General features: G+C 31.4%; 2 long non-coding RNA genes across 4 annotated transcripts; both read right to left on the bottom strand.

The window, feature by feature from the left end:
• Window positions 1-10,250: 10,250 nt before the first annotated feature.
• LOC141661834 (uncharacterized) lies at window positions 10,251-12,657 on the bottom strand. Of its 2 annotated transcripts, XR_012550153.1 has the most exons (4): window positions 12,501-12,657; window positions 11,180-12,327; window positions 11,041-11,096; window positions 10,251-10,478 (listed from the first exon to the last, which is right to left on the bottom strand). It is a non-coding gene; the product is annotated as an uncharacterized LOC141661834 (long non-coding RNA). The 2 variants fall into 2 exon arrangements; XR_012550152.1 differs by having other exon boundaries at window positions 11,041-12,327.
• A 2,999-nt stretch (window positions 12,658-15,656) lies between these two features.
• On the bottom strand, window positions 15,657-18,729 carry LOC141661824 (uncharacterized). 2 transcript variants are annotated; one of them, XR_012550151.1, is made up of 4 exons: window positions 18,586-18,729; window positions 17,976-18,292; window positions 16,146-16,233; window positions 15,657-16,042 (listed from the first exon to the last, which is right to left on the bottom strand). It is a non-coding gene; the product is annotated as an uncharacterized LOC141661824 (long non-coding RNA). The 2 variants fall into 2 exon arrangements; XR_012550150.1 differs by lacking the exon at window positions 18,586-18,729 and having other exon boundaries at window positions 17,976-18,579.
• Window positions 18,730-23,773: the final 5,044 nt, after the last annotated feature.

Below are 23,773 nucleotides of genomic sequence, written 5' to 3'. Positions count from 1 at the left end.
CCAAAGAGTACGATATAAGTAGGACGAAGTACATAAACTTTCTCGGTCTTAAATGAAACTTTTCAATTCAAAAGGAACATTTTGAGCTCAAACAGAAACTGAATATTCTTAACTTCCTCTTACATATCTTCAGTGTTCCTTCTTCTGAACGTAGACAGTAAATTCAGTTGAAGAAGGGTTAGTACTTCGGGACTGAAAAAATAAACGATCTCCAACTTGCAATCCCATGTCATCTCTGAATTTAGTCCAGCCATGGTTAATTGTTTTACGCTTCCCATTGTCGTGAATCTTGATTTCAAGGCTCCATGATTTAATTGTAGAGTACACAGTTATTACATCAGTCTCCTTTCAGCCTTGCCAGATGTTTCTGTACCTAGACGGGATGTCCTATTAAAATTTGGACAGTTTCAAATAATTAGAACCAAAACAAGCGTATTGTGCACAATTTTGCGATTGGCAGGTATAATTTTGCGTTATGAAGCTCACAACTGAAACAACTTAATATCTTACCACTCCATAATTGTATCCGCGCATATGGAAATTTTGTACTATGATCTCGAATTTGTTTGTACCAGGCACAACAGATGTACTACCTATAAGATAACACATTAAATAAAAACAAAAACTTATATTGTAGTGTAAATAAACAATTTATACAATTGGAATTTGTTACCTCCAGAATCCTGTGTACTTGGGAAGACAGTTGGGAAGACAACCTCCAGCCGATTTTCCCCAAAAGCAGATATAACGAACTCTGAATTTCCATCATATGTGAAGAACAACAAATGGTATGTATTGAGATCATTAATTTTTATGAATCGGCTCAAGTCACGCAGACCAACTAACTTATTTGCAGCAAGATTATACGATCCAGAAACGGTCAGTCCGTTACTGAGAACATATTTCACAGAGTTGCGAAGCGTTCCTCCACAGCAATCAACAAAAGATATTGGTGGTTCCTAAAATTGAATATGGTAAATTACTAAAATGAGAAATTATATTAAGTAAAACTGTGAAATGACTTTAATGCATGAATAAAAGTAATAATCAGTATGAAATGAGGATTACTAACAATTTCATCGACAAGTTCGTATCGCGTATTGATGTAATGCACAAACCTCCAACCACCATCACGAATAGTTACTGTATAAAATTAAACAAAGTAATTATTATTGTTATTGTGCATAACATATACAATGATGGAAACTAATGTATGAGGTAAAGAATTTAAATTTGTTATTGAACTTATACCTTGACGTGGATTACCAGTCTGAAATGATGAAGTCGGTTAGGATAGTCAATTTTCGACTTATTTTTCCCAATGACATACACATTAAAATCATATTGGCCATAGTACTCAAAAACAAGCCGTTCACCACCAGTTAACCCAAAATGTGTAAAAAAGTTAGAGAAACCTTTTAACATTCTGCTTCTTTTGTTAAAATCGACAGGCAACATGTATCCATAACGGCTTAACGGCTTAGAAATTTGACAAATTTGAGACTGTTACTTCCTGTTGAGTCCATATCTAAAGGCGAAAAAACTGAAAAATTACAACTCTATTAATACAATGTAAAATTCAGAAGTCTGCACGTATTCCGAGAGGCCTTTTGTATTCTTTTCTTTCATAATTGCCTATTTATACAACACACATTTGTTACTTTCAATTCAATCACAAATTGTCAAAGGATCAGCAAAAAATATCAATGGCATCTTCATCCAACCCTAGGTATGGCTACTCATATACATGTATATATACCTGTTTATATTACTTTGTTTCTTGATCTTTGTTTTTTATTCTTTAATCATTCAGGAATGCTTCGTCCTTCAATTCTAATGGATCATCAAGCGAATCCGATGATCCGATGATGAACGAAATTGAAGACTACACCGACTATCAGCACATCGAGAAGTCCCTTACCAATCTCAATGCAAACCTTGCATCCGTTGCCGAGCAGCTCGAAGGCTTGAGCATCAGCCACCAAGAGTTCAGTTTTACTTTAAAGGAACAGCAGAAATTGTTCATAGAAGGCTTCAATCAGAACCACGAGGAGTTCTGCCTCAACTTCATCCAGCAACAAAAGCTACTCATGAAAGAGATGGTCAAGATCCATGTGGAGGCAACCAAGATCCGCAAACGTATCAATTAGGTTTTTAATATTCGAAAAAATTATGTTTCTATTCTGATGAATGAATTTCATGGATGTTTTGGACATTTTATTTTACTATCTATATTTATTGCAAATGGGTTCCATCTCTTCTATGCTCTATTTACACATGCAATTGATTTTAGACCCTTTACAAATTCATTGTTCTTGGTCCACAAATACCTATGGTCTGTTTATTTAATTTGCATGCAATCTGTGGTCTAATTTTGACAGGACCACAAAGGTGAAAGATTATACATTGGACGTATAGTCCTTCGACCTATACTCTTTGGGCCCGAAATAATTGATACTTCATCTTGGACATTAAATGGGTTGCATTACGGCCCGTAGATTACAAATGTAGATTACAAATTGAGTATTTTTTGGAAATTAACCACGGTAATTATTGAAATCAATAAATTCTGTAATATCCGGGATATATCGTGTAATTATTTTTGATATTATTATGTGTGCTCAGTATCTATTCTGTGAGTTAATTGTTAAGTGTTATTTGTACTTGAATATTCAAAAATAATATTAATTGAGTATTTTAATTTTTATATGTCCAAAATAAAATATAGATAATTGTCATATCTTCCTAATTATTTTTATGTTGATTTATGGATTTATAAGAATCATATGAAATTTCTAAAATCTTTTTCCAGGTAATTAAAATCTATTTTATAAAAACGGGAACCAACCGACGTCAACCGTTGTTACGTTTTTGGAACCCGAAACTCTTCCGAGAACTCCTTCCTAACCTAATTGTAATATTCCGAGCATTTTCCATGTTTCGACTTTTTCGATCCGGCGTACGGTTTGTCCTGCGCGGGTCCCGGCGCAACATTTTCGATACAATATTCATTTCGGTAAATCAATAAAACCCGTATTCTCGATAAACGGGAGCTTTTTATTAAACTATCACAATTATCACTTCGTAATACGTGTAACCAGGCGCTGAGACCAAGACCGCATTACAAATTGTACTGATTTGGATAATTATCCCGAAAACCGATACCGTTTGGATCAGTTTTTATAAATAAACGTACCGTTTTATATCCGGAATGATCCAACGGGATACTAATTTTCCATAATTATAAATAGCCTTTTTCCGTATTTTATTTCGTATCAAAATCATTTGCAGATAGTTAATTATATAATTTTCAGAGAAAAGCCCTAATTTCTTAAAACTGTTCTAAGAATCAAACAGCAAAACGAAGGCGTTACCGATCTCTGTTTTCAAAGCTTGAGTAACCAAAACGAAGGATTTGAGGTGTTCTATCAGATTCTGAGCTTTGTTTCACTGCAGAAATCAAGGTTATTTTTCTAAAAATTTATTTATTTTCGAATTTATTTTATTAAAAATATGAATTTTTGTTCGGATGATTGTTTGTATGATTTGATGATTGCATGTTGTAGAGCTTGTTTTCCTGATGATTTTCATATGTCATACGTCTGATTTGGAGTTCAATAACATGTTCAAATTTGAGTTTAATTTTCGAATTTCAAAATTAGGGTTTATAACCCGTATGAATGTTCTCAATTGAAATTTGGGGGTTTCTTATTCTGTGATAGATTGATGTTGTGTTATAATGGGTTGTGTTCTCTGTGAAATTTACAATCTAGTCGTATAAGTTTCATGAACCAACGAGGTCTGTAGAGAAGGGAGTTGTGTTTTGAAGTTTTCCGATGTTCGCCGGAAACTGGAAAATTTCACCGCCAAATTCCGGCCAACTCAGGGATTGTTAGGTTGTTTGATTGCATGGTTGTGTTCCTAATAACCTGTAGATGTGATCTGGAGGTGTTGGTGGGGTGAGGACGCCGGGAACGTGTTCTCCGGCCACCCCCGACTTTTTCCGGCGACTGGACTGCAAAATTGCAGTTTGGTCCCTGCAGTTTTGAAAACGATGCAGTTTGGTCCCTGAAGTTTCCAGACTTTGCAAAAATTGGATTCCTGTTTTGAAAATGTTTAAAAATCATATTTCCTAATTATTTTTATTATAAAAATTCATTTTTAATTTCTGAAAATTCTAAAAATTATTATTTTAATTCCGAAAATTATTTTTAATTCACAAATAAATCTGAATTAATTAGTTAATTAATTTCAGTTAATTTTTAATTGATTAATTAGTCAATTAATTCGAAAATTAATTGATTAATTGATTTAATTAATTATTAATTGATTTTTAATTAATTATTTAATTAGATTTAATTATTTAAAAATGATTTAAAAATTTCGAAAAATAGTTTCGAGCTTTAAAATATTATTCTAAATTATTTTCAAGGCTCGATAATTATTCTAAAATTGTTTCGGAGCCAGAATTGGCCAACCGAACCCTGTTTATTATTCCGAAATTGATCCAACGACCCGTTTTAATTCCGAAAAATGTTTTAAAAATTATTTTAAATACCCGAAAGCACATTTATGACCCGAGACTTCTTTATAAATGATATGTCATTGATTACGTGATGTATTATGTGTTATACGTGACCTGTTGTTTGACTATCGGTCTATATAGTCGGTGTTTACTTCATTATTGCATAGATTTCAATCCGTTAATCGGATTTGGGTAAAACGAAGGGTAGATAGAAGTATGTGTTGAATAGAATCTTGTGAGTTGATGATTGATAGATGCTTATGATATGTGAGCAGAAGAGGCAAGACGTAGGAAAGGAAAACAGATAGTTGAAGAGTAAGACGGTTGTGATTGGAAGCGAGTGCAGAGTAGTAAGCTAATACCAGGCAAGTGTTCTGAACTTTCTCGACATATTGTAATTCTTGATAGTCTTGTTGACATTGCAAGTGCTTTGAAGCACGGAAACCTAAATCCTGATTTCAGTTATTGTTCTTGAGCCATGAACCATATTCTTTCTAAGCCATTGATTATTGTATACCCAAACACGAACCACAAATCTACGATACTACTCCACAAATACATACAAACTAAATACCAGACACTGAACTGGATTACTATATACTCAATCCATGATATCTTATGCTTTGAAAGACCAAATCCTTGAAACCCTGAAACGTTGTTTTCTTGGTTATCCAATTCTTTCATTACCCAGCATTCAAGCTTTGAAAGTACCTTGTTGATCCTTACAAGGATTGAAACCCTTTCATTGTTAAACATTTATTATTGTTAATGATTTCGGTTATTGTTTATTATTGCATATTCTGTTATTATGTTAGAATTGGATTGTTTTTATAAAATTGTGGACCAGATTCGTGGTCAGACCATATAATGGTCAAGTTAGGCCAATGTGTGTCTTGGATCCAGTAGTTGGAGCAATGCTGTGTGCCTTGCTCGGGGTTAGTGCGTGACTGATCAGTAGCCTAACCTTGGTTTTTAAATTAAAAGTATAATATCCAATTCTAAATCATAATCCATTATTCACTTGATATCATAATCATATACACCTGATGATCATTATTCTCAGTTTTGTCATTGTGACTTGCTGAGCTAGTTAGCTCATTTGTGCGATGTTGTTTATATTCTTTCCAGTTAAAAAAGAACCAGTTGGTAGCAAGGATCCCCAGTCCAGCGCGAGAGCTAGGGGTTCAGGTTGAGGAAGCGGAGCTAGTAGGCTTCTTTTGGGATAATTTAAGTTTGTAAAAGTTTGTAATCATGTTTAATACTCAGTTTGAGTTTGAAATAGTTGGGATTTGAACGGTTTGTAATATATTAGTGTGTGTGGCTTGTGGGCATACTTTAACCTGTTGCGGTCCGTGGTGGTTGGTAAGTAGGGTCACTGCATATATTATTATTATCTTTATTATTGTTATAAGCAGGTTATAAATAAGGTGTGTGTGTGAACCCCAAACTTCTGACCCGGGTTTGGAGGGCACCACAGATTCTCATTATATTTGTAACAAAAAGCAAGCAAATGGCCCAAAAACAAGGCATAAACCAAAATTTTGTTAAACGAAAATGCAACTTATAATAAGTTATTTTAATATCCTAAAAAAATAACAAAATTATAATATAATATCAAATTTTCATAATTTAAAATTTTCACAATTTGGAGCCCATGCGTAGCGAGCAAAAATCCTAGTTGCTTATAAGTTAACTTAAAAAATATAAATTTATATGGTCAAGCACAACTCATCAACTTCATAGTTTAAGCCGTGAAAAGTAGAACACTGACAAAATAATAAATCAATTGGTTTATATCGTATTAATAGACGCAGACACTGTTTGGAACATCTTATAAGCAGCTTATATATTTGAAAAGAAATATATAAAATTTTAAATAATAAGTTACTCATAAGTCATTGGTCTAAATTACTGTCTTTCTTCATGAACTAAAACTTTTAGAAAGACAACTAGATTTGATTATATATAACAAGTTTAATTAGTCATTCTTCATGAACTATAAATCCATGTATAAAATAATATCATGTATAAATTCTAATCGTAAAGGGGAAGATTTAGATAGAGAAAGAAAAAAGAAAGCTGTGAAGATCAGTTTAACACCCAAACCTCTTGATTGGATTGCGAAGCATGCTTTCAAAGAACCATGTGAACTGTATACGTGTCATATTCTAATCATCCAGGGCGGGGCAACGTGTCTGTTCGTGTTTGTGTTGACAGATGTTGATGCAGGCTTTTGGAGGAATTTATTACGCATCTGTCCGAATAATCTGAATTATTGGGTAAAAATAATTAATTGATTAATATCTAGTACTGTGTTTACGAGCTCTGTGCCAACAGCTAATTATAATATATATATTTGTTTGAAAGATTTATTGAGTTCAAGTTAAGATGTCAAACAAAAGGAAGTTGTGGCTACTGGTACACATCCTTTTCTGGGCATGCTCCATGAACATCTAGATATATCTCAATGCAATAAACCGCATGAACTGTCTCTTTCCACTATACATAGGAATGATTTTTCTAAGTTATATGCTGTAATTTTGTTACATGCAATGTCGATATATATGAGCATATGTCACCTGACCTGACTCTGCGAGTGTGTGAAAAGAGAGAACGCCACCATCGCTTTCATGCAGACAGGGAGCTGATAATCCGCCTAATCTTTGCATGCATATGACATCAGATTAGTATGTGAACAGTGACTTGCAATCATCATATATTTCTACTATTTTTAGATTCCAAGAGTGAAACCCTACACTATAACACCAAAGTCTTTATATAAGATTAATTTAAATCCACAGGGGCTAAATTAAACCGGTTACATTTACCTAAATACCATTATTTTGTATTGATCAAAATGCTCGAGTCATATTTAGCAACTTATTGTATATAACCGGTTAAATACAACCACCCAAGTATAACCATATTCAATCAAATTTGAATTTGCCATATTTTGGCTTGAAATTTCAAATTTTTGTTTAAATTTTGAAAATCACATATAAAAATTTAAATTTTTCATGAAAATTTTTAAAAAAACCCGGAAATGTTAAATTCGGCTGTATATTTTCATTTATTAAATTCGGCCACTTTTGGTAATGATTTAATTTCAACTATTTTCAGTAAATATTCGATTGCAAGTATTTTGATCAATAATTATGTTGAACTAATTCCGGTAGTATTAACATAACAAAAATTCAAAAAACAAATCCTATTGTAAACCACATGCAAACAAAAAACCAATTAATTTTCATGCACAAAACATCACAAGTAACAAAGAGAACCATATAAAATACTTGGCTTCAAACATAAAGTTGATTAGTCATGGTTATGTCGAGTTAGTTTCGTCCTCGTTGTTCAATACTAGAAAGTTTGATAAACATTAGTTACTTACAGAAAATTTAACAAAAGAAATACACAGCTTTATACAAAGAGGAGAAAATTCTAAAACCCAAAAGTTTCTTTAGTTTATATAAGCTGAGTAAGTACACTATAAAAAAATTGCATATTTGTGATCATCAAATTTGGTCAAAAATGAGCTTAGTCATTCAGAAATAAGGGTGAAAACCGACCACAATCGACCGATAAGGGTGATCGTTTAAAACCTGGTTATAAATGACCTATCAGACGGTTATAAGGTCTATTACCAACCGACATTCGACAAAAAAAATCGGTCATGTGGTATGCTGATTGACTCCACATATGACATGGCAGCTACATATTCATCGCCACGTCATGTTAACCAACCATGATTGGTCAGAAAAAAATGGTTGGTAACGGTCAATAATGTCAATACACTTTTTTCACTCGTTATAACCGACCACAACTCGATGAATATGATCGGATTTCTAAGTTGCCCAGGATGTCACTAGTAGCTTGACTAGTTTTCTGGGCACAATTTTGAAAAAAAAAAGCTACCATTACCACCATCTGCTACTAACAAATCAAAATTAAACAATGAAACATAAATCATAAACCGTAAAAAAATTACATAACCATTCATACCAACTTCTAAAAATAAAAAAGCAAACTATCAAACATATGTCCTTCATTATATTCCAGATAGTTTAATTTCAGTAACATAGCGTTACATTCATATTAAACATAAACCAAAACTACTTAAGTTTAGTACAAAAATCACAAACAAATACAACTCACCAAGGGCCAAACAACATTTATCATCGAACTTGCATCCTCCTGCTGTGTTCACTTAATTACATAGCTTAGTTTATAAAGCTGAAGCAGGGTCATCTACATATGCCGGTAGGGCTGGCTTTCTAGTGCCTGGTCTCAGGTTTCCCATCTGTCCTAATACACGGAAACCAGCAGGAACATAGTGCAAGAAATGATGAAACCTCTCTCCAAATTGCCATCTAACATGAATGTGAAAAACAATATCGTCTAAGCAGTAAAATTATACATCAATGCATCAATTTGAATATAAATCATAAGACGTACAAGTTACCAGGCATCGACTCAACATTAAATAATAGATTTCAAGGATATTAATATTATACTCGGATAGCTATTGATAGAAATACTTTTAGTGGATGTGAATTTTTGGAAAATATAATATTACTAACAATGCATATAAGTAAAACAAATGTGTTAAGAAAAGATAACTAAAAAATAAAAGAAAATAACTAACCGAACAATCATTGAGAATTGAGATTGAGCAAACGTCAAACTACCATGTGTCTCGCTACGACGTCCAACATCTTACCGAGTGCCACCTCCACTAAACAAGAGTAAAGTGTCAACATGATGCGCTGTAATATCAGATCCAACTTTTATGAGTCAAACAAGTAGTAGCCTGACCGGGATGCTTCTAATAAGACTCAAATGATCTAGCCATACACACAACTGCCTAAATATCCAAAAGTTAACTTGACGAATACTTCTGACTAGTGTTCCACCAAATTTGTAATTCAATTTTTTAATAACAATTGTCGATGATCCAACCGTATGGATGTCAAAATAGATGTATTTTAGCGATATTCCAAACATTTTAGAAAAAATTAAATTCATTTATTTTGAGATTTTAACCATCAATCGGTTATTTGACCAATACTTGTAATTAGAATTTGTTCCTGGATTGTTGTTAAGATTTTTTGAAAAAATACTTCTCCAGGATCGAGAAGCAAGGATGTCAGCGTATATGTATTTTAATGATTTGTTTAAAGTTTCATAATAAAATTATTATATTTCAATTGAGATTATAATAGTCAAAGTGTCATTTAATCACTCTTATAATCATTGTTTTGTCTGAGATAGGTGTACTACTACAGCATTTATTTTTCAACTTGCATAGCGTTTTTAAGTGCTATATAAGACAGTGTTATGCAAGTACAAGTGGCTTATATAACACTTTTTATTGTACTATACAAGTGTTATACTATTAGATAGAACTTTTTAAAACGCTATAAAAGTAAGTGATATACGGGAGCTCCCACATTTTAATAACACTTTCATATGTGCTATTCAAATTATATTATATTGTTACTTTCATAGCTCTCATTGAGCGCTATTTAAGCAAGAGTTTTTTAAAATTAATTTTTTTCTAATTTATTATACCCATAATGTCCCTAAAAATTTAATAAATAAACTAAAACAAAAACAAATGTATCAATTAAATAATTTAACAAAGCCTTAAAATATTTCATTCTTTTTTTTATTTACTTGAAATCAAAGAGCACTGTTAAATAATTAATGTAAAAAAACTATTACATAAATAAATAAATTTTTATCATCAAAAGTCTCATAAGTTTCTAATTTCAATGAACCATATTTCTAATATCTAAACCATGTGTGTCATTCTCAGTGTTTCTTTGTCAGTTCAGTCCCAAGTAAACAATAATTCTCCCTTGTTCTGTGAAAGCACCTCTCAGATTAAGATCAATCATCTCCTGCTGCTTAGGTGTGTTCATTCTCATTAACAGGCCATCCCTAGTAATTCCTGAAATTATTATTGCAATTGATTAGCTGGCTGTGTTGCATATTAAAATCAGTAGATTAAAATTTAAGGTTATTTTTGTGAAAACATCAACTGTTCCCAAGCACAACTTCCAGCATATGTAATTACTTTACCAAAAAATGCCTCTTTTAAACTAAACATTAAACAAAGGAAACAGAACAACAACCAGCATGATCATAATATATGGGGGGAGCAATAGTGAAATAATTTGTACATTAGTTGATATAGGCAAACACTGGGTTTCTTTTATTTGTCAGGATCATCTCTTGAAAAGAGCCTTGATAAGTTCCCAGTAATTTCTTATCTATTGATCAATTACAATCATCACAAAATTTTTGAGAGCACTTAAGTCTCAAAAACGTTATCCTGTTGTTGACAAGCATTCGGGTACTAACATGTTAGACATACAACTAATTAAAAAGCAACTGAGAACATCACACACAAGATTAAATCAAGTATTAAATCACTTTGATTTTCATATGGACAAACATCAAATTATATATGTTGCACATAAGAAACAAAACAAAGTTGATGCAGGACATACAAAAATATGTTCCATGCTGTGTAAACATCCCTCTGTCCAGGTCCTTTCAACATACTCTGTAAAAAAATTCCAAAAAATAGATATTAGTTATAATATATTTGTTATAAGAATCAATTTTCCGCAAGTGCAAAGCTCTTACTTAAGGAACTGTGACTTTGATGTGCCCAAATCACCTAATAAGTTAAGACTTCCGCGAATGCAAAAAAAAAGGAAACTGAGAAGATTATCCATTATGATATTTTTGCAATGTGGGTGTTCAGCAATGGATAGTAGTGTCCTTGTAACTATTTTTTGTTTGACACTTTTATAGATATCAAGGCAGAGAGCAAATTAATTATAACTCACAAAACTATAAGTAAATTAATGTTGACAAGAAAATCTACTTAAAAGTGGAAAATAAGGTAACGTTAACTATTTCATCCTGGTGGAGTTAGCAAGCTTTTATAATCACCCAATTGATGCACGCTGGAAACCAAGTCATTTCGAAGTTCGCCGAATTTTTGTTTGCCTACCTATTGATTTGTGCAATGGTGTTCATCTGCATCCATAAAAAAAATCTCAACCTCCTCAATAACATTTACCGTAGCCAGTGGTGTTATCGATAACAACAAGCATGAGTATGTGTCGATTCTGGATCCTCTCACTTGGGGCTCTTTCTTTGAAACCAAGAAGATTAGAAAAGAATGTCAACAAAAATAATGCAAAACAGATAAACTTGGGCCTATAAAAAATACTCATATTTTACCACCTGACAAGGAGATTGCTAAAACTTCCGATCATAAAATTATTGTAAACAACTTTTAAATATACTCTTGGACATAAATTTTAAATCCTTTTTTATTTGGTAAGTAAATTTGTTATAAGGAACCTATTTTCAACTCACAAGTGCAAAAAAACCTAGGCCAAATCAAAAATATTCTAATATATCAATTACTATAAAGACCTAGAGTGCAAAAAACTTGGTACTCTGGTTCTGTAATCTACAAAGAATATGCTCGTGGCCACGTAATCACTTAGGATCAAGTTTTCTTGGTCCCCATATATGTTCAAGTAATCTCCAATATAAAATCATTAATATGTTATACCTGGAATGTGAACTGACCATGTATTTATTCATAAAACTCAGAAAGATATAATTTGATATATGAGCTGCATATTAGTACCTTATAAATGACACTCCATCATTAGTTTGGTCACTTACTAGTCAGGCACTTGGCATAGTGTTTAGCTTTGTTGTTCAATCCTTCTCACTAGATATCTGAACTCCCCTTTGAGTTGGTTCAACTCCTGTGAATAAGTTCTCCAACACAAGAAAAAAGATTAGAAAAAACCCAAGACAAGAAAAAAGCACAAAACAGGGCAAGTAAAGAAAACCGTACATAGAACCCAAGTTTAAAACCCTAAAATTAGAAACCAGCAAATTAGGAAGAACCCAATTGAAAACCCAAACTAGTAACTACCTACAAGTCGATTCAAGATTCGTTCGATGAAGGTAAAGTGCTCAATGAAGGCTTCGAATTGATTCTTCAAATGAAGCTCTAGAAGGTAGAGATACAAAGACGTCTCTATGTTCCATGCACAGTGAAGAGAAATTAGCAAGTAAAACATTTTAAATTATTTTTTAGGAGACATTTACTTTTATAGCATTTGTAAAAGGGATTTGGCAGTGTTTAGAAATTAATAAAAAAATAAAACTAAATACTTAAAATACGTTAACTTACATAGCTTTTGTGCAAATGCTATAGTAGCTACTTCTTATATACTCCCTCCGTCCCTCCCAATTGTTACCGTTTTTGAGAGATTGTCCGACACGCATTTTAAGATGAATAAAAAGTATAGTTCGATAACTTTTTTTAAAAAAAATCTTTTTCTGAATAAAAGTTTAAACATTCTAATTTTATTCAGAAAAAGAAATTTAAAAAAAAAATTATGGAACAATACTTTATATTCATCTTAAAATGCGTGCCGGAAACTCCCTCAGAAACGATAACAATTGGCCGGGACTGAGGGAGTAGCTTTTACAAATAAAACGCTGTGGTAGTATGTTTTATTTATTTTATATTTATTTTTAAATTAGCTGATTACACCTTACATAGCATTTATTTAAAAAATGTTATATTAGCATCTCCCTTCCATAGGGAATTAAAAAAAGTGCTATACAAGTGGTGTATTCTAAGTTTAAATTTGTAGTGGTGGTGTTTTATTTTTTTTAAAAATATTTCATGACGATCTATTCATATATATTTCAAAATCTATGTATTTAGTGATATTCAAAAAATTTCACAAAAAATAAAATCTATTTTAAATTTAAATTTTAATAGTTAACCAGTTATTTGACCGACACTTCTAACTAGAGTTCGTCTCAAGCTCATATTTCAAATTTTCTAATAATAATTCTCCATAATCCAACTGTATGGATGTAAAGATCAATTTATTTTAATGATATTACAGAAATTTGAGAAAAAAATAAATTCATTTGTTTTGAGAAAAGTCAACAAGTTACTGAACTAATAATTAATTCTAACTATAGTTTTGTCCCAGATTATTGTTTAGATTTTTTTTTAAAAATTCTCGAGTATCGAGAAGTAAGGATGTCAAGATATATTTATTTTAATGATATTCCTAAAGTTACACAAAAAATTATTATATTCCAATTGAGATTTTAATAGTAAACCAGTTATTTTACCGATAATTCTAAATATTGTTCCTCTAAGATTCATGTTTCAAATTTTTTTAAAAATATATCTCGATAATCAGCCGTATGGATGTCAAGATCTATGTATCTTAATGATATTCCAAAAATTAAAAAAATTATTTGATTTGAGATTTTAACAGTCAACCAGTTATTTGACATGACGTTTGGTTGATTTCACATATTTGGTCGGTTATTAGTTGGTCGGAAATGAAATGACGTGGTTGTGGCCCCATCAGTACATGACATATGGTCGGTTTTGATCTAGTTGATCGGTTAGTCAGAAATGATAGTGATGTGGATGTTGGGACCCAAATGGTTCATAACCGACCATTGTTGGTTGGTTATGATATTGTTTATGATTGATTTTGGTAGTCGGTTATATCGGTCGATTATAAGTTATCTTTTCCGACCAATATTTGTTGGTCAGAAATAAATTGGTCAGAAATGTCCGCTTTTTTTTAGTAGTGTAAATATTCAGAAATTATCTTTTTTATAAGGTAGAAAGATTTTATATGCAGAAATAAGATGTCGAGCAACCAAATAGATATCAAGACATGGTTCGAAAGATGTTTCCTGCAGATTAAGTTCCAATGCTTGCAGTATTCTTTTATAGGCCAAATGATCTTAAATTTCAGCAAATTACTTATTTTATCTTAAATTGCCAAAAGCATTGCTTAAGTTATCACAATCTAACTACGCAATAGATATATATTAACACGTCTAGAACATAAACTAATAAAAATTTATGTACTACTCAGACCTCAACTAGTATAGTTGTGCATTCCTGGCTATACACACATAAATAATTTCAAGAATTAAATATATATACACTAATGTATGTTGTCTCCTAATTAAATATAAATACACTCTCTCATTTATTCCTATATTTATTTTAAAGATCACTCATCAAGAGGTGCCCAATTTAACGTTTTATATACCATAATCATCAGCTTAATGATTTTAAAAAAAAAAAGAATGTTACCTCTAGAATGATCTTGTCATTCCTCTTTAAGATCAGATCAAGCACTACCACTGATTTTACAATAAAATGAATGTTGACTCGAGTCCGGAAGAGCGGCATAGGCCAACTTAGGCACCTTCTCATCAAGAATGGACTGCTTCACCTCACGGGTAAAGAAAAAACCATCTCCCAAACTGCATTTAAAAACTCCGACATCATCTTGTAAATTTCATTTGGAACATGAACATCAACAGAAAATTGAGATCTGTCCATTTTCTATTACTCTATCACTTGTAGTGCATCTTGTGGGCCCAAAACTCAGCCAAAGTGTCTTGGGGATGGGGGTTGATCCTTCGTTTCCTTGGGGATCTTGCACTAGCCAACACATTAACCGCTATTTTATCATAAAATTCCTTTTGGGTACGGAAGGATGTTGGTTCTTTAATAAGTTTGAACTTTTTCATTTTTTCTTGCATGATTTAAAAATAATAAATCCTTCTTATATCATAAATTAAGAACATAATAATTGAATATAAGTAAATTATGGACCACCTATATGTTCTCAACTTGTTACATCAGAAAAAAAAAGAGTTTATAAATTACCCCGACATCGTCTCTATCACTACTATGGATTTTTAATAAAAAGCAAATTAATTTCCATACATATCAGCACTATACTATTTTAATTTAACAAAGAAATTAATATTTTTATGGCTCTCTCACCAGAAAATTTAATGATACAAAAATATTCCAAAGCTGCGGATCTTGCGTTTGAGTTCTGGACGTCTTGGTATTGGATCCGCTCTTCTGTTAGCATAAACATGAATTAGATGGTTGAGTAGGATCGTACGCTATTGCATTGAATTCTTCTTCGGAGAACGGTAACTCTCTTTTAATCTCTCTTTTTTCATTTATTTCCTATTATATGAAAAAAAATCATGAAACATTGTTGAGGCAATATAAAATAAAAATGCAGGTGAACTAATATATTTGCAAGAAAGAATCGTATATGACGTCTTTACTCAAATGATTTGGCCCGGCTGCAAGATACAAAATCAATCTTACTGGGCATTCCGGCCATTAGTGAACAATTTTTTAAACTCTTCGGCATCCCAATAACCACACATAGAATTTCATGTGCGCTGCGAGTACTAGTAGGGCTTCAATCCTTCATCCATAATGTTAAAATCTTTCTCGGTATATCAAGACTCCAATAGATGCTTCACTTTTTCCACGAGTCGGTTCCTCTTAGCACCGGGATAAGACTTCCAATTTCTACGCAGATACGATCTCACAACTTGGTCCCCATCTTCATCATCATAAGGAAATGGATACGTATAATACTTCTGACAAACCAAATTGCATAGTATTAATTAAATAAACAGAACTATAAATTTTATGTGTAAATTGCATAGTAATTGGTGGAAAGGGAAAAAAATAGGTGTTTACTTTCTTTAAAATTCTTGATACACAAGGTGTCAAAAGCTTTACGTGAAGCTCCCTTTGTCCAGATAGTCTGGGTGTATTTTTCAACAAGCTGTAACAAAAAACGAAAATAGATTGGATTAAGATGAATTAAGAGTACAAGAAGTTAGGTTACAATAAAATAAAAAGAGAATGTTTATCAACTAACTGGAATGCTCCTCATTCCAGTTAATAAATATTCCTTATTCTAACATTAGGGAGATGATAGAATGAATAGTCATTTTAAATATATTAGAAAGCTACTAAAATAAAATTATTAGACTATTTTAAACAATTAATTGCAAAGAAGTATAAATTCTTTATGTTACAATTTATAGTTCAACTGCTACTTATTCTAACAAATTATGATTATTCAAATATCTAAATGATTTAAACTTTTCACACCTACAAAAGCACAAAGCTCCTAAAACCATAATTAAAACTATCACATAATACATTAATTTTTTAATTATATCCTTATATATAATAAGTGTAAGGGACTTTTTATCTAAAACTTTGGTCATTTACTGCCAAAACAATCTCAACTGTTGATCTGGTATAATTAAAAATAGACGATTAGGATTATATCTTATTAGAATAAGTATATTTTTAATACAATCATATATAGAAAATAATTATATTATTCTACTACTAGTCAAACACCAATTGCGATATAATATTCTAATACAATCCTAGATAAAATATTATTGGAGATTTAACAAATCATAAATATAAAAGGATTATATTGTTCTACTTCTTTTCGGACACCAAAATATAATACAATGATATAAAAGTAGATAAAATCCGATAAATATTCTACTATATATAGCTGTAATAATTCAATTCCACATGCGAATATTTCTCAATATTTGCCTATTTGTTACAACAATATTACAAAAAATTATCAAAAATGAAAATAAAATTGCAACAACATTGTAAGTAACAATAGACATGTACATTAAAAAAAATATAATTTTTTAATAAGTTCAAAAAATAAAAATAGAAAATTTTAAAAAACCGTGCATCGCACATAGTAAATATAGTAAATATAAAATCATATTAGGTTTTCAATCTGTAAAATTTTCAACTACAAAATTTATCTCATTCAAGGCTTCAAGCTCAAGTTTATTTTCTTAGGGTGTTGAGCTTCAGCAAGAGGCAAGCTTGCTCCCTTGAGAATAAACTCAGACTAAAAATTGTCGAATGTGATACAAATTTATTGTACAAATGATGTTATTATTGAAATGGCTCAAGTTCTCATATATGACTATAACTGCTTACTAGTTTTGTTGAGATCGTTCATATTTGAGATACAATCTACAAGCTAATCTTGGCTGGTTTACACCTACAGTTTAAATCAGGATATTTCAAGATGTCAGCCAACATTTTTTGTAGAATTTACGATACACATAAACATACATCTAGACTCTCTCATCTACGTGGAAAAACTAGAATCAGTAAGAAAATTAGGATATCAAATTTATATTAGACAATTTGGCTAAAGTCGGTATAGGCAGAATTAGTTATATAAACAATTAATAAAAATGAGAAAAATATATGAGTCTGTCCGATTAGTCCTTTCTATTACACTATTAATCACTTGAAATATAAGGTGTAAACCTAGTTGACAAAGCTTTTAACATAGCTTGACCTTTTGACACACGGTCAGCTTACAATTTTTGGCCATTACTAATATGTTATCTTTTTTTCTAGTCTTTTAACTATTTGTTATGATTAAAGTATAAACTGATACAACCATGTTATGATAAATGATCATAAAGCATTTTTTTTTACAAGTTACATAAAATCTCTTACCCTTTCTCGTTCAGAAGAAAATGAACTGTTGGGCTTGCATCTATTGTCGGTTTCCTCAGGTATTCCCCTTCTAAACAGTTTTGCATTTTCCTCTCAAATGTAATCTTGCGGTTACTTTCACTAACCTCGTAAGTCCCTTCCACATAACTTTCTTCAATACCATTATTTTCTTTACCTTTGTTTTCTTTACTCTTCCATGAATTCCGACCAGCCCAGACCACCCGCAAGATATACAGAAATTAAAATCATTAAAATTGAATTAATTGAAATTCAAAATTACAAAGGTGTTGGTTTTAAGTCCTTTTTCCGCAAGGTTCCTATATATCAAAAACAAGCAAATCCAATCTCAAAACAATTTCACCCATAAATTACCCCAAATTATGTTGTTATATTTTCCAAGTATCCGTTTTAGTAGTAGGTATTTGGTGTCATAAACAAACCCTCTACAAGAATCACATAAACCTTATACAATAAATTTAAAAATCAGTAAAGAACCAAACTCCTAAATTATAGAATATCCCCAAATGTAAACCCCCCAAAAAAATAGAGATTCCATATATAGAGAGAGATTCGCAGGCAGTGAAACTGAGAGCTAGAGAGAGAGTCAAACCTATGAACGTATTATCTGTCTGATAAGCATATTTGAGACTTCCTAAGCCATGGATTTGGTGTTTGAGATCTTGATTTTTAAAAAACCCCTAATTTCGTCTGATGAGGCGGCGATGAAAATAGTAAAAATGAGACAAATGTGTTTATATATGGAACATCTAATTGACTTCCGGCAGTTGAATTTAGCCAGACCTTTTTTTGACTTAATTCGGTCAAATTTAGCCGAGACTTTTTTTGACTTAATACAGTCAAATTTAAGTGACCATAATATATGATATATGCCTCTGCTGCCCTATTGCATAAATCCTTTATTTTAGTTTATCAAAACAAAAAACATCATCCCGTCTTACATTAATAATAACAAAATTTTATTAAACTCAATTTAAAGAAGTTAAATTAATAGATAAACTTTTAGTACACATTTCATAAAATTGTTAAATTAATTAAATTATCGTTACCACTTAATTCATCATCTTCATTCTCATTGTTGTCTTTGTCTTCCTCTTCCTTATGTTTTTTATTTTCTTCTTCCTCATTGTCATCCACCGAATAGTCATTTTCAAACATCCTCGAGTCAATAAAGAAATTTGAGGGATCACAAACAATAACTCTTTTAACGTGTGATGAAGAAGCATTTGACACTTTATTTTGTAGAGCATCATTATTGATTATGTTCTTTTATTGAGTTGACACGCTTTCATCAACTAGTCATCTCTTTAATGTTAGAATCGTGTAGTATGATGATTTTGCATTAAAAATATTTGATGCATAGTACACTTGATGAGATTGACAAGCCAACACAAACATGTCTTTGGCATTTATTTTTGATTCCACATCCACAGGTGTCATTCGGTGTGTATCGACTTAGACATATTTTGTATGATCAAGCCAATTACATTTGAATACGATCACTTTTTGTCCATTATAATAGAATAGTTTTAAAATTTCTTCTATTCTTCAGTAATAGTTTCCATAATTTTTTTCATAAAAAGTCCTGACAATTACAAATGTACTAAATTTGGAAACAAATAATAATGAAAAAGTACAACTTAAATATTAAGAAAAAAATAAATTTTCTCAACTACGACAATTACACCGGAATTTGGTGAAGTGAGCTCAGTAGTATTTATTAAATTAAATTTGTAACTGTTTCACTTGCATGCTTTATAAGACTCCACTTTATTCAGCGAACCTCTTATTAGGTCTATGAATTTTATCTTGAATTTCTCATCATCTTGTACCTAAAAATAATATGTGAAAACATAATTTATCCAAAGTTTATAAATATGTGTGCATATGTAAATATAATGCATACGCTTCTTTCGAACCAATCCATAAATTGTTCTTTTTAAAATTGTTCCTTTTCCGCATTATTCAAATATAGGTATTGTTGTTGTACCAACTTTTGGAATCCTTTAAATATTCAAGCTAAAAATAAAAAATTATACTGTAAACTAAATTAAATGCAAAAGTAATACAAACAAATATCTTATTTCATGTACTTTACAACCTTCCGCTCTAGATTTGTTTCCTACTTTCAATTTCAAGTTGTGCAAGTATCTTTCAATAAAATACATCCAACACCCATTAGCTGAACCACCCAACTTACACTCAGTTGCTAAATATAGTGGGAAATGCTCCATTGGATCAAATAAACCAGGAGTGAAGACGGTTTCAAGTTTGGACATTATCCTCTCTATATATTTCTCTATTTTTTCCAAATCTGAGTACTTGAGATTTAAAGAGCATAAATCTTGAAAACGTTGCACAATTGAATGATTTGATCAGTATTTCAGAAGAAGGTCACGACAACTGATAGGTAACAATTTTTACATGAAGACGTGACCTTCATGTGTTTTCATACCACGAATGTAATTTTTTTTCCCAATTGACACACCTAGATATATTTGAGGCATAACCATCATAAAGTTTTAATGCGACAATCCAATTGAACAACTTACAAATTTATTCCTTTGAAAATGTGTATGATGAATGTGGTTCGGTGCCATCACCTCGAATACATAACTCATGGTGTACACCTAAATCTTGACAATTTTTTCTTGACTTCGTGATCTTTGGTCTTCTTTGCATCACCAAGAAGTGCATTCATTTATGTGTGCATAATGTCAATATTATGATGACGAGTGTAATAACAAGAATTTTTTGGAGTTTGTAAAACGCTCCTAATAATCAAGGAAAAACTTTTGAGTCCACACTATATAAGGGTATTTAAATTAAATATCTGAGTCAGTATTATAATTATATGCACAAAATTAGTGTATGTAAAAGTTGTTAGTTCTCGAAGAAAACCAATATTTCAAAACGACCTTATTTTACGAATTATTGAAAAATACGAGAATCACATTGCGATTAAGGATTTAAAATCCTACGAATAAAATCCAAGTACAAGATTATAAAACATAAGGATCTATAAGAAAGGATTATCTCCCTGAATCACTTACGAGGATTTACCATAATTATGAGGAAGCGACCAAGTAAGTACGTATGTGAATAAATAAATGAAAAATAAATGAAATAATCACATGCAAAGCATGTAAACCAATTAGTACAAAAGCAAACAAGAAATGGGTGATCAAATAGTGGTTTTGTTAAGAAGCATAGTGTTATTCCCAAACAATCTAACAATAGAATTACAGAAGGGGGGTTGAATGTAATTCTATGTTTCTTTTCAAAATTTAAGAAAGTACTTCATCAAAATATATCAGTGTTTGAATTTGCAAGAGTGCAGAATGAAATATGAATGTATTCAAAACACAAAGTTACTAAACACAAAGAATTAAAACTTTCTGGTGGATTGAACTTTCCACCAGAGATATATATTGATTGAGAACTCTGTGATGCAAGAATGTACACAGCTGCTTACAAGTAAATTTATAGGGAGAGAACTAAGAAATTCTTAACAGATTATGCCTTATCTATTTCTCAGTTCTTTCGATTGATATTTTTCTACTTGCTACTCTTGGTTTATATATCACCAAGTTACACGTGAAAAAGACAAACTAATGAAACAAAACTGTCTAGGTCGAATCACATGCTTCTTCATTTCTCCATCCGGCATCTTTGTATTTCTTCAAGTAAGCATGGAAATGGAAATGCTTCTTTGTTCTCAGAACCCTACTAATAGGCTGCCACATTCCTTTTGTATACAATCAACCCATGTGACTATCAAGTCACTATCAACTCCTATTTGAATTTATTATCCGTCGAGACTCTGTTGGATCATCCGTTGAGACTTTGTTGGATCATTCGTTGAATGAGACTTGGGTCATCCGTCGAAGCCTTGTAGAAATATCCGTTGAAAGTATTTCCATAGCAGTTGACCCAATTTCACTTATGCAAAATTACAAGGCATCTAATATATACAATAAGCCGACTTATTTTATATATCATTCTTGTAGTCAACATGACTCAGAATATCCTACAACTTCCAGCATTACAGTATACAGGAATGTGCTACAAAAACTTATTTAATCATAAGCTACTCTTTCAACGGATGACAAGTACGATTATCCATTGAAAGCTACAAATTCACTTAATTAAACCTACTAAGGTGTTTTAGTAAAATATCATCAAGCCTACAACATATTCCTAACACATAGTAACTTGGTTGAGTGAATAGTAAAAGGGATGGTGCTTTAGTACTTAGCTAGCTTCTAGCCATGGAAAATCTTACTTCTTGATTTCTACAAGCAATATACATATCAATTATACCACATAAATTAACCAACACCAAGCAAGAAGCAATCAACTTCTCTCTCTCTCCCTCATTTCTTCATCCATTCGGCCCTAGCACAAAAAAAAGGAGGAAGAAGAATTTAAATCTCAAGCTCTAGCCATGGATTAATTCTCCAATTAATTTCCAAGCTTCCATATTACTAGATTAAGGTAAAATAAATCTTTCAACCCATTTCCTTGAGTTTATCATAATAGGTAAATAAAATGTTAAAGATAATGATGAATAGTGACCAAATAGTAATCCAGGTTTGTTTTTGTACTTGGTTAATTAAGGATCTTTAAACTCATCCAAGGATACATCGAGCATAATCCATCCAAAGAGAACCTTCCAAGAGACCAAGAAAGGTATGAAAACTTTCTTTCACTTTTATTTTAGAAATAAATTTTCAAGAAAAGTATAGATCTTGGATGTAATATAAGTTGTGAGGATTACATAGTTAGTTTGATTGTTGTTGGCTAATTATTTGGATAAAGTTGATGTTATTTGTGACAACTAAGAATTTTGTGACGTAATTAAGTGAATAAAGTGTGATTTATGTGCCGTGATTATAAATTATATGATTAAGTGATGATTAATTGTCTTTATTGTATATTAGTATCTGGGAGCGTAGATAGATGTGTTCCAATTTAAAGAGTCAGCTTAGGAGTTAAGCTGTGTTGTCGGGCCGTCAGGTAGAACGGAAGCCGTCCTAAAAAGGGATTAAAGTGTCTAAAATATGGAATATGTGTTATTATGTGAAATGAAATGTTTAAGTAAGTATTGCGTTCTAGTGACGTGTCGGTTGGTAAAGGTAATTAAGAAGCGTAATTGAAACGCTAAGCGTCGGGCCGTCAGGCAGAACGTGACCCGGTACGCGTAAAGAGGAATAACGATAAAAAGGGAAAAAAATTTATGATCAGACATGAGTTGTGATGTGTGAGTATATGTGATTGCTTGTATGTATGCATGATTACGTGATCTGTTAATATTTTTATGGATTTAAGAGAATTATTTGATTTTAATAAGGTTTATTTAACCTTTGCACATTTTTATAAAATTATTCGAGTAAGGTCAAGGCGTGGAATTTGTTTTATTATCTTCAAAATAGTCCTAGGGACTTTTTAAAAAGGATAAGCGGATTTATTTCATGATCATTGCAATTTAAAATGATTTTATGTATTAAAATGTTATTTTTAGCGTAAACTTGTAAAAATCATATAAAATCAACCGTACGCTCAAAAGTTTATTATGAGTAATGGTTGGAAAGCTAATTTCGAGATCTACGTCTTAAAATTGTCAATCGCAATATTTTTCGACTTTATGAGAGAGATATATTTAATACTTACATTCATTTTTATTGGAGTAAAAAGAGAAAGAAAATCAAACTAAAAATGGGATTAGTAATTTACTAAACTACCCCTGCCCTCTATTATATATATTAGCTCATTTTCTC

Source organism: Apium graveolens, chromosome 1, assembly GCF_009905375.1.
Source record: "Apium graveolens cultivar Ventura chromosome 1, ASM990537v1, whole genome shotgun sequence".
Lineage (NCBI taxonomy): Eukaryota > Viridiplantae > Streptophyta > Magnoliopsida > Apiales > Apiaceae > Apium > Apium graveolens.
Note: the sequence above shows the minus strand (reverse complement) of the source record. Positions and strands in the feature narration are given on the sequence as shown.